We start from the raw sequence: 13,753 nt of genomic DNA on the forward strand, positions 1-13,753 counted from the left end.
TGGTCACCCTAATCCCGTGTATGTCTCGTGAACAGAAGGATAGGGTGAGTGGCACTCCTTTTGGGTACATGCTATGTCTACCATATATAAAACAGAGTAGGCCTGTGTTGGATACATTGCTGTCCTTTTGGGATAATGTTGAGGAAAGTTTTTGGTTTGGTAGGGTTCTAGCGCCTTTTGTAGGGATTGATTTGGCACTAATCCTTGGTTTGAGTGCCACGGGTAATGAGGTGGAACTGCATAGGAAGGGGAGGGTTATGTCTGACCTCATCATCTGATTTTTTGAGGGTGACCACCAAAAAGCCAATAGAAATGCAATTAAAAATAGATTACAATACCTTGTCGATAAGAGCAGGCGACAAGATGTGGAGGATTCTACAAAATTATGGGTTCTATATCTCTTTTGGACTATCCTCTTCCCAACCGTACACTACTATGTTCCTAAGATATTATGTTCATATGATGATGATTTAGACTGCTTAGGTTCATAGTGTTGGGGTCTTGCCGTTTTCTCTTTTCTTCGGCAGCAGATACCTAGTCTAGCCGATAGTGTGAAGACTAGAAACATCACAGGCGAAGGATCTGTTAGATATATGGACGGCTGCACGGTCGCTCTAGTGGTGAGCATCAAAAGATGTTTTTTTTTAAATTTTATTGTTACGATATATATATTTACTTGTAATTTGATGTTTACAATGATTTTTGCCATTTACAGCAAGGGAGGTTTGCCTCATTTCACGGTCGACGGTCAGGAAAAATTGGCTTTCAACAGTGATTTTCTTCTATTTAATTTCAGGTTATGCCGTAGTTCAATAAAACAATATATAATCCCAAGGGATCTAGGAAAATTAACATGTTGCTGGGAGCATGGAAACTCTACCGGATCAAAATAAAAATTTATTCTTGTTTACCATAGGAATTAACACACGCACAGTATATATATATATATATATATATATATATATATATAAAGAGGCAAACAAAGCTTCACCTCTAAGTACAACACGCTCTATTTGTTTGGACTCCATAGAATGCCGTTCTCGAGCAGGAAGTGGCAGATTGGCACAGTCCCAGGCTTCACATGAAGCACCTGGAAAGCCACGTACTGGGGGTTGAATTCGGCCGTATTAGTGTGGCATGCAGCCACGGCCTCCACCTTTGTCCCATCCTTCCCCACCATCGACAATGTGTATGCTACCGTGCTTTGTGAGTGGCAGTAAAACACAGCGTATATATAATTCATAACATGGCAAGACACGAACTTAGAGCCAGCCAGCTTTTGCACCTTGGACATGGTGTACACTTGCTTCGGGGTAGCATGGTTATCCAACGTCGTTGACAAGGCCCGGATGTTACGTGTCCCAAGGGTCGACGTGCTAAAATCCACCATGGACTCGAGGGAGGTTGCGCAGTACTTGGTCTCTCCATCAACTGGAGGCGCCTCGCAGTCCTGAAGCGTCTTCTTCATGGATTCTGCTTCGGTGGAGTTGGGGTTAATGGAGAGGCGGGCAAGCATTTCTGGGAGCTTGATGGATGAGAAGGGAATGGAGTCAGCCATGCGACGAGGAAGAAGGGTGGCGCCAGAGCTGGTCCGGATAAAATGGATGGTCTTGTTGGCCCCGGGATGCAAGACGTCCTTCTGTAAGAAGAAGATAGTTGCAAAGCGATCTTCTATTTTGGTTGCTCGCGCGGGACCTGTAGTTGTAGATGTAGGAATTACCAAGTCTCGCGAAGTTCTTGCCCTTGCTGATATTAAAGCTGAGCCCTCCCTCGCTAACATTCACGGCTGTGCGTGCCTCCTTATCAGCCAATATATCTGCGCGCAGTTAGTACAAGCTATTGATAAGGCATGTAATCATGCTCTACCTTGGCAAATTACTTTTCAAGCAAGGTTGAGCTCTGCTTGTCGATTTTAAGATGAGCTCAAGCTGCTTATGAAATGGTTCGTTGGAGGAATTGCTGAGAGCATGAGGCCCCTAACAATCTTACATGCCTGTAGTTTCAATTAATATTGAATAATTGTTACACTAGCATCAAATTGATAGATAGAATTACAGGTTTCTAACCATATAATGTTTAAATCGTAATATAAATAAACAAATAACTCGAAATAGTATTTGTATTGATTTATTAATCGATTATGTAAGCTCTATAAATTAAAGCAGGATGTAAGTCAACCGGCCGATCCATATCTCGGCACATCTTGTAACTATGTTGAGATCAGATTCGAGGCTTAACCTTCACTTATCTGAACCATGCAAAAGCAGTGACAGATGGTTTACTCTATTGACAACACTACTGCTAGAAGTATGTGTGTGTGTGAGAGAGAGAAAGAGAGAGAGAGAGACCACGGATAGCACCGGGCATGGGTGTTTTTGGCAGGACTGCGTGCCAGTAGACCTCCGCAGGTGAAGCAGCATGGGCATGGCTTACTCCAATTGCATGCTGAAACAAATCCTCATCTGGGTTAGAGATCTAAAGATAAAGTGACAAAGATATAGATAGAATCACAAAGAAGGGGAAATTAGCTGGTGGTTACAGCGAAGAGAACGAGGAGGAAAGGCCCCATTGCTCCGGGGACCAGCAGAGCCGAGACAACCACAGTGCCAGCAATTAAATGAACAACTTACCGCGTCAGGGGTGGGTAGAGCGTGGATTCTCCGTGACGGCCGGCGGGGTCTTTCCATTGTCGATACGTGCCGGGAGTCAGCCCATGTGCCAGGACTCAGTCCCCACGCCGCGGCCGTGTGCTACGTCAGCCGGAACCCACATATTGTGTCAGACGGGCGCTGTACGGCATTTCCGCACGGGCCGGGAGAGCGCTCATGCAGTGCAAGGTTTTCTTGGATAATCGCATCCAGAGGACTTACGTCTGGACAAGGTCACAAGCTTTGCTAGAGTATAGTCCGATTATGATTTCTTGCTTCTTATTTTTCCCTTCCACAAGCTGAGATGGAGATAAATTTTATCTAACATGCTCACTGTTAACTCTGTAGAAAAACTTCTAATGGCAATATAGAGAAACAGAACACCAAAAAATCAACCACCATGCAGAAAAAGTTACTATTTATAGCCGTCATTGATATAATCTCGAAGATGGCTTGGAATCACAGACAAAAAAAGAAACTGAATATTAGTATAGGCAATACATCGTTGTGTGAATAATGGGCTGAAGCCGGCAGCGCCAACCGACTTCAGCTCAAGGCCCCTTGTGAAGAAGCTAGAGCAGAGGATCGCGATCGCGATCCTCTCCGGCTTCTTCGGCGCAATGGGAGTGGAGGCGCCGGGGCCGCCCCACGGCCGTTCCGCGGCTGCCCGCGGTTGCTTGAGCGGCCGCCAATCACGCTCAACCGCCGTGGGAATCGCGACGGTGAGCCGTTTGAACATTCTCTATAAATCTCTCATCTCTAATTGATCCGCCTCCAAGCCAACATCTCCGAGCTCTCTCCTCCCTCCCCTCCCTCCTTCTCCTCCTCCAGTGGCCGGCGCGCCACCCTGGCCTAGAGCCGTCCTGACTTTTCTCCATTGCTCTGTTCCAAGATCACCTCCCTCTCTTCGTCGGAAGCAACGCCGTTGCCGCCACCGCTAGCGTGTCGGACTAATCCCCTCGGCCGAGATCCACCACCTCTGACTCACTGGTGAGCTTTTCTTTCCCTAGTTCTAACATTTCCAGCCAAACCGAGAGTGTCCTCGTCCTCTGTTTCGGACAAAAACCGAGATTGTTCTCGGTTACTTCCTCCTCGCCGGCCACCGTAACGGCCTCCGGCAGCCACTGCGGTCGGGTGGGCGTCGACCTCCGACCACTTGGGCCCGGCCATCATCGGAGCTCCTCCCTCTTCCCCCTTCTTTCTCTTCCTCCTCTCCGTTCTTCTCCTTCTCCTTTCTTTAGTTTATTCCTATTGTTTCCCTGTTGCTAATTATATATATATATATATAATGAGTAATGATGAAGAACACCATTTTTACCCGCAACCTATCTAATCTGTTAGCTTCAATAAAAAAAAAAGGAGTTTTGAATATGTGAAAATTCTAATTAAAAAAGAAAGTTGAAAATTTTAATTTCCTTAGAATTCTGAAAACCAGAGCAAAAGATCGTGCATGAAAAATATCAAAGAAATAAATATTTATTTATTTTTCCATAAGTTTTGGAGTAGGATGCTCATTGGAAATAAGTAAAGGGGATTCCAGGTTTGGAGGTGCAAATTTAGGCCGCCACAAAGCCCTTTTCATTATATTTTATTTTAGAAAAGATGCGGTGAGGGCTTGCTAGGAAAGAGATGGAAGGGGAAAAATATAATTATTGTGAGATTCTTAATGACATGGGCCTCAATTTTTTTTCTTCCTTCCTCCATTAGGTTATCTAGGATTCTAGAGGCTTCACTCTTGAAATTCTGGCTTTGCATGACTAACTTCAAGAATTTTCGTTATATATAGTAGACTAGCATTGTGCACTTTCTTTGCACGAATTTTTAATTTTGAAAAGGATTGGGGGTCATTGGGCAAGAGTAACACAGAGCATAAAACATAATTATTGTGAGCCTCCTTTATGGGCCCATTCTAAAGTCTTTACTTTTAGAGTTCGATTTTAGGGACCAACACTTAATTAGTAGGATAAAACTAGCTAGTTTCGCTCCTTCTGTACATTATATACTGCAATTCAGTTCCCTAATATTCCAATAACCTTGTGTGACATTGAGTAGTATATTGTCAAACTTTTACTCATATAGTATCATGGCCTATCAAAATTTTGGATCATATTAGATAATTTTTTTGGAAACAATTAATTATTAGCTATAATAATAATTTTATAAAAAATAATTATTTTTAAAGTTTTTTAATTCATTGCTTGTAGTCTATGTTTTATATGTCTGACTCATATTACTATGTTAATATGGATACTATGCTATTACATATGTAGCTCATGCATGTCTTATATATCTTTGTCTTATATGTCTGACCATGACATCACATATATAGCGCAAAATACAAAAAAGGCAAGCAATAGCAGATCACTCCTTGATTATTGATATCAGATAGAAACAAAAATTCATGATGAAGAGATATTGTTTGCCTTGTAGGAAGAAGTTTGGATCCTCTTTAGAAATATATTATAGGTGGAAAATTTATTTTGATGGTGCACCCAATGAACAAGGCAGAGGCATAGGAGCATGGTAGAATCTCCAAGAGGCACTTAGATACTAACAGCAATAGAGGTAGCAATTTATAATCCGACCAACAAACAAACAACTTTAAGTAGATTTAGGTTTAACATAAATAGTTTTGGATCATAAACAGGTCAACCTATCTAGTCTATTTATTTATTAAATAGATTTAGGTCCGCTTAACCTATTCTCAAGGAAGTAGATGCCAAGGACAAGCAAGAGAATGTTGAGCTAGAGGACTTTTGGATCCTTCTTGTTGATCGATCCTCCAGCTTGGAACCAGGCTAATCCTTCCAGCTCATAAGGAGTTTTTGTAGATTATGCTCTGAGACTTCAAAGCCTCTAATAATAAAGTTGAATACAAGGCTCTGAGTAATGGCCTCAAACTCACCAGGAAGCTCGGAGTCCATCACTTGAAGGGCAACGATTTCCAGCTCATTGTTGGTCAATTCCGAGAAGAATACAAAGCTAGAGGTCTTGCCATGGTTAAGGTGAAGGATGTCTCCTCAGCCTTCAACAAATTTGTGATCTAGATTGGGAACCCCAAAGTGCCTTGACTTGAGCAAGATCACCTTCTTGAAGGCGCTCAAGAAGTCCAATATTGATGAAGAACTAAGCTCAGTGTTATAAACTGACTTCGAGCTGAGTTAGATAAATCTGCTTGTTAGATACCTCTAAGATGAAAAGTTGCCTGAGGATAGAAAAGAAGCTTAAAGACTGAAGTATCAAGCAACACTCTATGTCCTTTTGGAGGGTAAGCTATACAAAAGGTCCTTTACCCTGCCCCTCCTTAGGTATCTCCTGTCGTCTAAGGCAAACTATGCTCTCTAAGAAGTTCATGAAAATATTTGCTGTAAAACCATCTATGGGGCAGATTGCTAGCCTATAAGGTGCTATGATAAGTCTACTACTAGCTGACCTTGTAGAAGGATGCAGCCATCTTTGTGAAGAGGTGCAACAAGTTCCAAAGACACGCGAGCATTCAATGACAACTAGCTGTGCAACTAATGCCAATTAGCACCCCTTGGCCATTTTTCTAGTGAACGTTGGATATTCTCGGTCCCTTTCCACCTACAATCGGGTAGAGGAAGTTCTTGATCATCACCATCGATTACTTTAACAAATGGTTTGAGTCTGATCCCTTAGCTTGGATAATAGAAAGGAATGCTAGAGATTTTGTCTAGAAATCAATCGTATGTAGATACAAGCTTCCTAGCATGATCATCACCAACAACAACTGATAGTTTGACGACCTCCACTTCAAAAAGTTCTATGTCGAGCTTTACATCAACCATTTGTTTAGATCGGCTGGCCATCCATAGGCCAATGGGGAAGACAAGGTAACTAACAGAATTATCTTGCAGGGTATGAAGACGAGGCTGGACCGAGCAAAAATATTTTGGGCAGAGGAGTTGTACATTATCCTTTGGGCATACCGTACTATGCATTGAACTCCAACAGGAGAAATAATACCCTTCAGCCTTCCATTTTGTGAGATACGGGCTGAAGTCGGCAGCCCCAGCCGACTTCAGCCCCGTCTTCCTCTTTTGGAAGGGGCGGAACAGGGGATCGCAGACGCGATCCCCTCCGACTTCTTCGGGCACGAGGACGCTGCTGCACCGCGGCGGCACCGCGGAGGGTCCGCGTCCACCCCGCGGCCGCAAGAGCGGCCGTTGATCTCGCTCCACCGCCGTGAAAATCGCGGCGGGGAGCCGTTGAAATGGGGCAATAAAACCCCCATCTTCCTCTTCGTAAGAGCACCTCCGAGCCCTCCTCCCTCTCATCCGTCTCCTCCGCTTCCTCTCCCTTCTTCCTCTCCTCCCTCTCCTCCCCCGGCTCTTGCCTCTCGAGTGGTCGGTGCCGCCCGATCGCCGTCCGAATCCCCTCCGCAAGCCTTCCCCTGTTTTGGAGATTTGCTTCCTCTCGGTTCCAAGTGCCGCCGCCGCCGCTTGACTGCCGGATCGAGCCACCGGCAGCCGAGATCTTCCTCCCATCGCCCCTGCCACCGTCGGTAAGCCCTCTCTTGCCTTGATTCCATGCCAAATAGCATGTTTTCCTCCTTTGCATCGGCCCACACCGAGACCATTCTCGGTTCTTCTTCAACGCCGGCCGCCGCAGCAGCCACCGGCTGCCACCGTGGCCGGCTGACCGTCGACTGGACGACGGCCTCCGACCACCCAGGCCGGCCACCCCGCCGATCCTCTCTCTCTCCCATCTCTCCTTCTTCCCCTGTTCGTGGGGGGGGGGGGTTTGGGGAAGGAAGAAAGCCCATTGTGGGCCGTGGGCACTTTGTTGGGCCCAGTCCCCTGCAGGCCCAACTTGGGCCCAGTCCCCTGCATGCCCAACTTGGGCCCAGTCCAGTCCGGTTGGGCCCAGTAAGGCAGTACCCATGTGGGCCCAACTTGGGCCCAGCTCAGACCCAAGCCTAGAACCTGAACCCGAAACCCAGAACCCGAAACCCGAACCCGTTTGGCCAATAAATGAAATTTTACAGTGAAGCCCTTGACAGTATATTATTTCACCAAAGGGTATTCTGTAATTTATATTTGGTCCCTATAAGAAAGATTATTACATAAGGCTCCCCAAATATATTTGATTGGTCCCTCCACTAAAGTTTTATTATAGAACAGTACCCTGTAATTAAGTATTAGTCCATGCAATAAATTTTGTTGCATAAATGAACCAATTAGAAGCTAACCTTGGGGGCCCTATTTAGCCGAGTCTATGCGGGCCCATTGGACCGTGTCCGATATGGGCCCTATCAGGCCATGCCCATTATGGGCCAACTCTGGGCCCTGTTGGGCCATGTCCAATAATATTATTTTTGAATTTTGCTTAGTCTGAAATTAACAAGAAATTAATTAAATTTTAACAGGTGAACTTGATCCGTCTACCTGAAGTAGGAATCAAGCGAGAAGAGGTAAGTAACTTAATACTTCGAGTGTGATTTCTAAATTATTTGATAAATAGATTAAATTCTGAAATATGTTTTGTATTTAGTAAAATGGGTCTGGCATGTTAAATTTCTGAAAATTATGCTTTGAAATCCGTAAACTATGACTGGAAAATTTATGAAATCTGTTTTTATATATATGTATTCTCAGCATGGCTATGATCTGTTCTGTTCTGTTCTGGCCCCGCCAATGGGGATTATACGTTGGCCCTGTCGACTTGTAATCTGTGAGGAACCGGTTTCGACACCGTACCACCGGTGATTAGAATAGTGGTATTTGGACACCGTACCACCGGTGCATAATAATAGTGGTGTTTGGCACCTTGTGCAATCCATGCCACTGGGTTACGTGGCCGTAGCCTATTATGTTGAGATTCTGGTATAAGAGTTTTTGGAAAAATGATAATAAGTTTTGAAAACAACAAATGATGTTATTTATGATTTATTCCAGACATTATCCTGTATTTTGATCTGATATGCTCTGACCCCACTCTGGGATATTTTGTTGCTTACTGGGCTAGTGTAGCTCATTATTCTGTTTTCTTCATTTTTCAGATCCAGAGGCTTGATCACACGGGATTGGAGAGTGCGTTAGAGTTTCCGATGATTCTTCAGTTATTGACATTTTAGTTAGTTTAGTTTGGACATTTGAATTATATTAGCATATGCTATTTTGAAATTTTGTAAGTCTGCTTTTGAACAATTTAAATAATTATATCAGTTTTTAATATTTGTATCTGCTTTGATATGATCCGATGCCTTGCACGCCTGTGCGGCCCGCCGTGCGGGCGTGCGGCGTCTGCCGCGCCTCGGGCTCGGGGCGTGACAGATTTGGTGGTATCAGAGCTCAGGTTTAAGATCACTAGGGATTGTAACTGAAACAATTATATTGAGCCTAAGTTTTAGGATTCGTAGGATCCGTCAGAAAGGTTGAGAGATGGGTAGGAACCAGATAAGGGGATAATGTTCATTTATTTTATTAACTATTTCGTATTATTCTGTTTGGATGATTTTATAACATCTATATATTTTTACTGAATCAGAATGCCGCCTCGTCGTGTCCGTAGCCTTAATCGGATGGTTAGGGGCTCTCGGGGAAGAGCCCCTACCAACCAAGCTGGCGAGGCATCGCATAGCTCAGGACCCCAGGGTCAATCAACTCCAGAAACTGCCGCCGGAAATCAAACCCGGGTGCTCGAACTGATTGAGGAGGTCATTGGGTTAGTACGCCAACAGAGGCAACAACCTCAGCAACCAATCCAGCAAGTCGTTGATCCTCCGGAGCAAAGAAGGAGTATAGCTGAATTCAAGAGAATGGCTCCTTCAGTTTTTAAAGGCACCACTAGTCCTCAAGAGGCCGAAGCCTGGATAGAGGAAATGGAGAAAGTCTTCAGAGCAATGGAGTGCACCGATGAAGAGAAGGTCAGATTTGCCACCTATATGCTTCAGGATCGAGCTCATCATTGGTGGATGTCTGTGGAGCGCACATTGGCACCCGAGCAGGAGGCACTTACCTGGCAGAGGTTTCGCACAGCCTTCTACTCCAAGTATTTCCCTTCAAGTCGCCTTAGGGAGCTAGAGAGAGAATTTCTAAATCTGTCTCAAGGAACTATGACCGTGGATGAGTATGAGGTAGAGTTTGACAGATTAGCTCGGTTTGCTCCCACCCTCGTCATAGATGCAGAGTCCCGGATGAGGAGATTTGAAGAAGGATTGAAGCCTCAATTACGTCGGGGTTTGGCCGTAGTGCACTCAACCAACTATGATGACCTGGTAGATAGAGCCAAGAATATGGAAATTGTCTGGAAGGAAACACAAGATTCAAAAGATAGAATACAAAAGAAGAGGAGCAGAGATGATGATACTCATAGTGGACAAAATTCTAGTAGGACAGCAAAATCTCGTAATAGGTCTGGGCAATCAGAAAAGCAAGGATCTTATGGAGAGACTATTCAACAAGACCAGTCTAAATGTGAAGCATGTGGTGGTGCCCATAAGACAGAACTCTGTAGACGATTATCTGGCGCATGTTTCAGATGTGGCCAACAGGGTCATAGGATAAAGGAGTGCCCTTATAATCAGCGAGACTCTCAATCAGTTCAGAGGCCTCAAACTACAAGAACCCAGCAAGTGCAAGCTTCTCCTACTCCGGCTCAGTCAGCTCAGCCTTCTTCTTCTAAGCAGCAGATAGGAGGGAGAACGTACACACAGGGTCGTATTTATGCACTGACTCAGCACGATGCTCAAGCATCCAATACTGTGGTGTCAGGTACACTACCGGTTGCTTCTGTTTATGCTTATATACTAATTGATTCTGGTGCTACACATTCATTGTGTCATCGATATTTGTGCGAAAATATGACCTACTTTGCATGCTGTTTAAGTATGATATGCATGTTAGCACTCCGGCTGGAAGTAGGATGATTAGTAATCAGGTCTGCAAGACTTGTCCAGTTCAGATAGTAGGTAGAGACTTGCCTACTAATTTGATGATTATATGATGGTACAAATACGACAACTATCTTAAGGGTTAATCATGACCTAGTATACTTGGGAAGCAAGGATAGAATTTTACTTGGATAAAAAAAAAAATATGTTGATGATCTGGGATCATTAAGAAATTTTGGAGAATATTGATCCAAGTTGCGCAGCGAAAGTATGATGGACTGAATCAATTTAAACTGGTCAAAAACATTGATTGTGTTTTGGTAATATGTTATGATGAAAAACTATGTCGTTCAATAATGAAAGATTTTGCTAATCAGGGAAAGTGAATACTATTGATTCTCAGGTCAATCTTGATATGATTATGTTATTTCTTGGATAGACTTTGCTATTTTTGGGTATGCTAAGAGAATAATAATAATGATGATAATTTGAACGTATCATGACTCGGGTTAGTTGATTGTTGACCCAATATGGTCTGACTTGTTAAGTATCTGAATAAACCATGCATTAATTGCTCTCATCTTATGATTTATAAGTTTAAGTTAAAAGCTTTGTGGCATATTGAATCATGGTATCAATACTGTCTTCTTAGACCTGCTTTTGTGATTTGATGCAAATCATTTTTGAGATAAATCGTTGCTATCTAATGATCATTAGTACATGTTCATTTTATGAATCATATTCTTAGCAATATAATGATTTGACTCTAAAGTTGGTCATTATCCTTTGAGGGATCAGCACACTACCATGATAAGTGTATGAGATCTATTTCATTTCAAGTTCTATCCCAAACACAACTAATTTTAAATCAATCCTGTTGTGAATCGATCCTGATCCAACCTCGAGCGAACATGCATCAAGATGATAATTTCAATATGAGATTTTACTCAGTCACTTATCTAGTGTTAATCTTGAAATTTTTGATAGTTGATCCAAAGCTATCTATCACACTGATTTTGATCGAGGAGAATGAGATCTTGGATTTATATTACTCAATAGGCTGAGTATTTCTAAATTTGAAAGGCATAGATCTCTTAAATTTCGAGGACGAAATTTTTTTAAGGGGGAGAGAATGTGAGATACGGGCTGAAGTCGGCAGCCCCAGCCGACTTCAGCCCCGTCTTCCTCTTTTGGAAGGGGCGGAACAGGGGATCGCAGACGCGATCCCCTCCGACTTCTTCGGGCACGAGGACGCTGCTGCACCGCGGCGGCACCGCGGAGGGTCCGCGTCCACCCCGCGGCCGCAAGAGCGGCCGTTGATCTCGCTCCACCGCCGTGAAAATCGCGGCGGGGAGCCGTTGAAATGGGGCAATAAAACCCCCATCTTCCTCTTCGTAAGAGCACCTCCGAGCCCTCCTCCCTCTCATCCGTCTCCTCCGCTTCCTCTCCCTTCTTCCTCTCCTCCCTCTCCTCCCCCGGCTCTTGCCTCTCGAGTGGTCGGTGCCGCCCGATCGCCGTCCGAATCCCCTCCGCAAGCCTTCCCCTGTTTTGGAGATTTGCTTCCTCTCGATTCCAAGTGCCGCCGCCGCCGCTTGACTGCCGGATCGAGCCACCGGCAGCCGAGATCTTCCTCCCATCGCCCCTGCCACCGTCGGTAAGCCCTCTCTTGCCTTGATTCCATGCCAAATAGCATGTTTTCCTCCTTTGCATCGGCCCACACCGAGACCATTCTCGGTTCTTCTTCAACGCCGGCCGCCGCAGCAGCCACCGGCTGCCACCGTGGCCGGCTGACCGTCGACTGGACGACGGCCTCCGACCACCCAGGCCGGCCACCCCGCCGATCCTCTCTCTCTCCCATCTCTCCTTCTTCCCCTGTTCGTGGGGGGGGGGTTTGGGGAAGGAAGAAAGCCCATTGTGGGCCGTGGGCACTTTGTTGGGCCCAGTCCCCTGCAGGCCCAACTTGGGCCCAGTCCCCTGCATGCCCAACTTGGGCCCAGTCCAGTCCGGTTGGGCCCAGTAGGGCAGTACCCATGTGGGCCCAACTTGGGCCCAGTTCAGACCCAAGCCTAGAACCTGAACCCGAAACCCAGAACCCGAAACCCGAACCCGTTTGGCCAATAAATGGAATTTTACAGTGAAGCCCTTGACAGTATATTATTTCACCAAAGGGTATTCTGTAATTTATATTTGGTCCCTATAAGAAAGATTATTACATAAGGCTCCCCAAATATATTTGATTGGTCCCTCCACTAAAGTTTTATTATAGAACAGTACCCTATAATTAAGTATTAGTCCATGCAATAAATTTTGTTGCATAAATGAACCAATTAGAAGCTAACCTTGGGGGCCCTATTTAGCCGAGTCTATGCGGGCCCATTGGGCCGTGTCCGATATGGGCCCTATCAGGCCATGCCCATTATGGGCCAACTCTGGGCCCTGTTGGGCCATGTCCAATAATATTATTTTGAATTTTGCTTAGTCTGAAATTAACAAGAAATTAATTAAATTTTAACAGGTGAACTTGATCCGTCTACCTGAAGTAGGAATCAAGCGAGAAGAGGTAAGTAACTTAATACTTCGAGTGTGATTTCTAAATTATTTGATAAATAGATTAAATTCTGAAATATGTTTTGTATTTAGTAAAATGGGTCTGGCATGTTAAATTTCTGAAAATTATGCTTTGAAATCTGTAAACTATGACTGGAAAATTTATGAAATCTGTTTTTATATATATGTATTCTCAGCATGGCTATGATCTGTTCTGTTCTGTTCTGGCCCCGCCAATGGGGATTATACGTTGGCCCTGTCGACTTGTAATCTGTGAGGAACCGGTTTCGACACCGTACCACCGGTGATTAGAATAGTGGTATTTGGACACCGTACCACCGGTGCATGATAATAGTGGTGTTTGGCACCTTGTGCAACCCATGCCACTGGGTTACGTGGCCGTAGCCTATTATGTTGAGATTCTGGTATAAGAGTTTTTGGAAAAATGATAATAAGTTTTGAAAACAACAAATAATGTTATTTATGATTTATTCCAGATATTATCCTGTATTTTGATCTGATATGCTCTGACCCCACTCTGGGATATTTTGTTGCTTACTGGGCTAGTGTAGCTCATTATTCTGTTTTCTTCATTTTTCAGATCCAGAGGCTTGATCACACGGGATTGGGGAGTGCGTTAGAGTTTCCGATGATTCTTCAGTTATTGACATTTTAGTTAGTTTAGTTTGGACATTTGAATTAT

At 44.3% G+C, this 13,753-nt stretch overlaps 1 pseudogene; it reads right to left on the reverse strand.

Annotated features, from left to right (window-relative positions):
- Positions 1–1,009: 1,009 nt before the first annotated feature.
- LOC103699936 (BURP domain-containing protein 6 pseudogene) lies at positions 1,010–2,585 on the reverse strand (annotated as a pseudogene).
- Positions 2,586–13,753: the final 11,168 nt, after the last annotated feature.

Source organism: Phoenix dactylifera, chromosome 3 (assembly GCF_051530095.1).
Source record: "Phoenix dactylifera cultivar Ajwa chromosome 3, Ajwa_hap1_PhDact_Kaust_v1.1, whole genome shotgun sequence".
In the NCBI taxonomy this organism is placed as follows: Eukaryota; Viridiplantae; Streptophyta; class Magnoliopsida; order Arecales; family Arecaceae; genus Phoenix; species Phoenix dactylifera.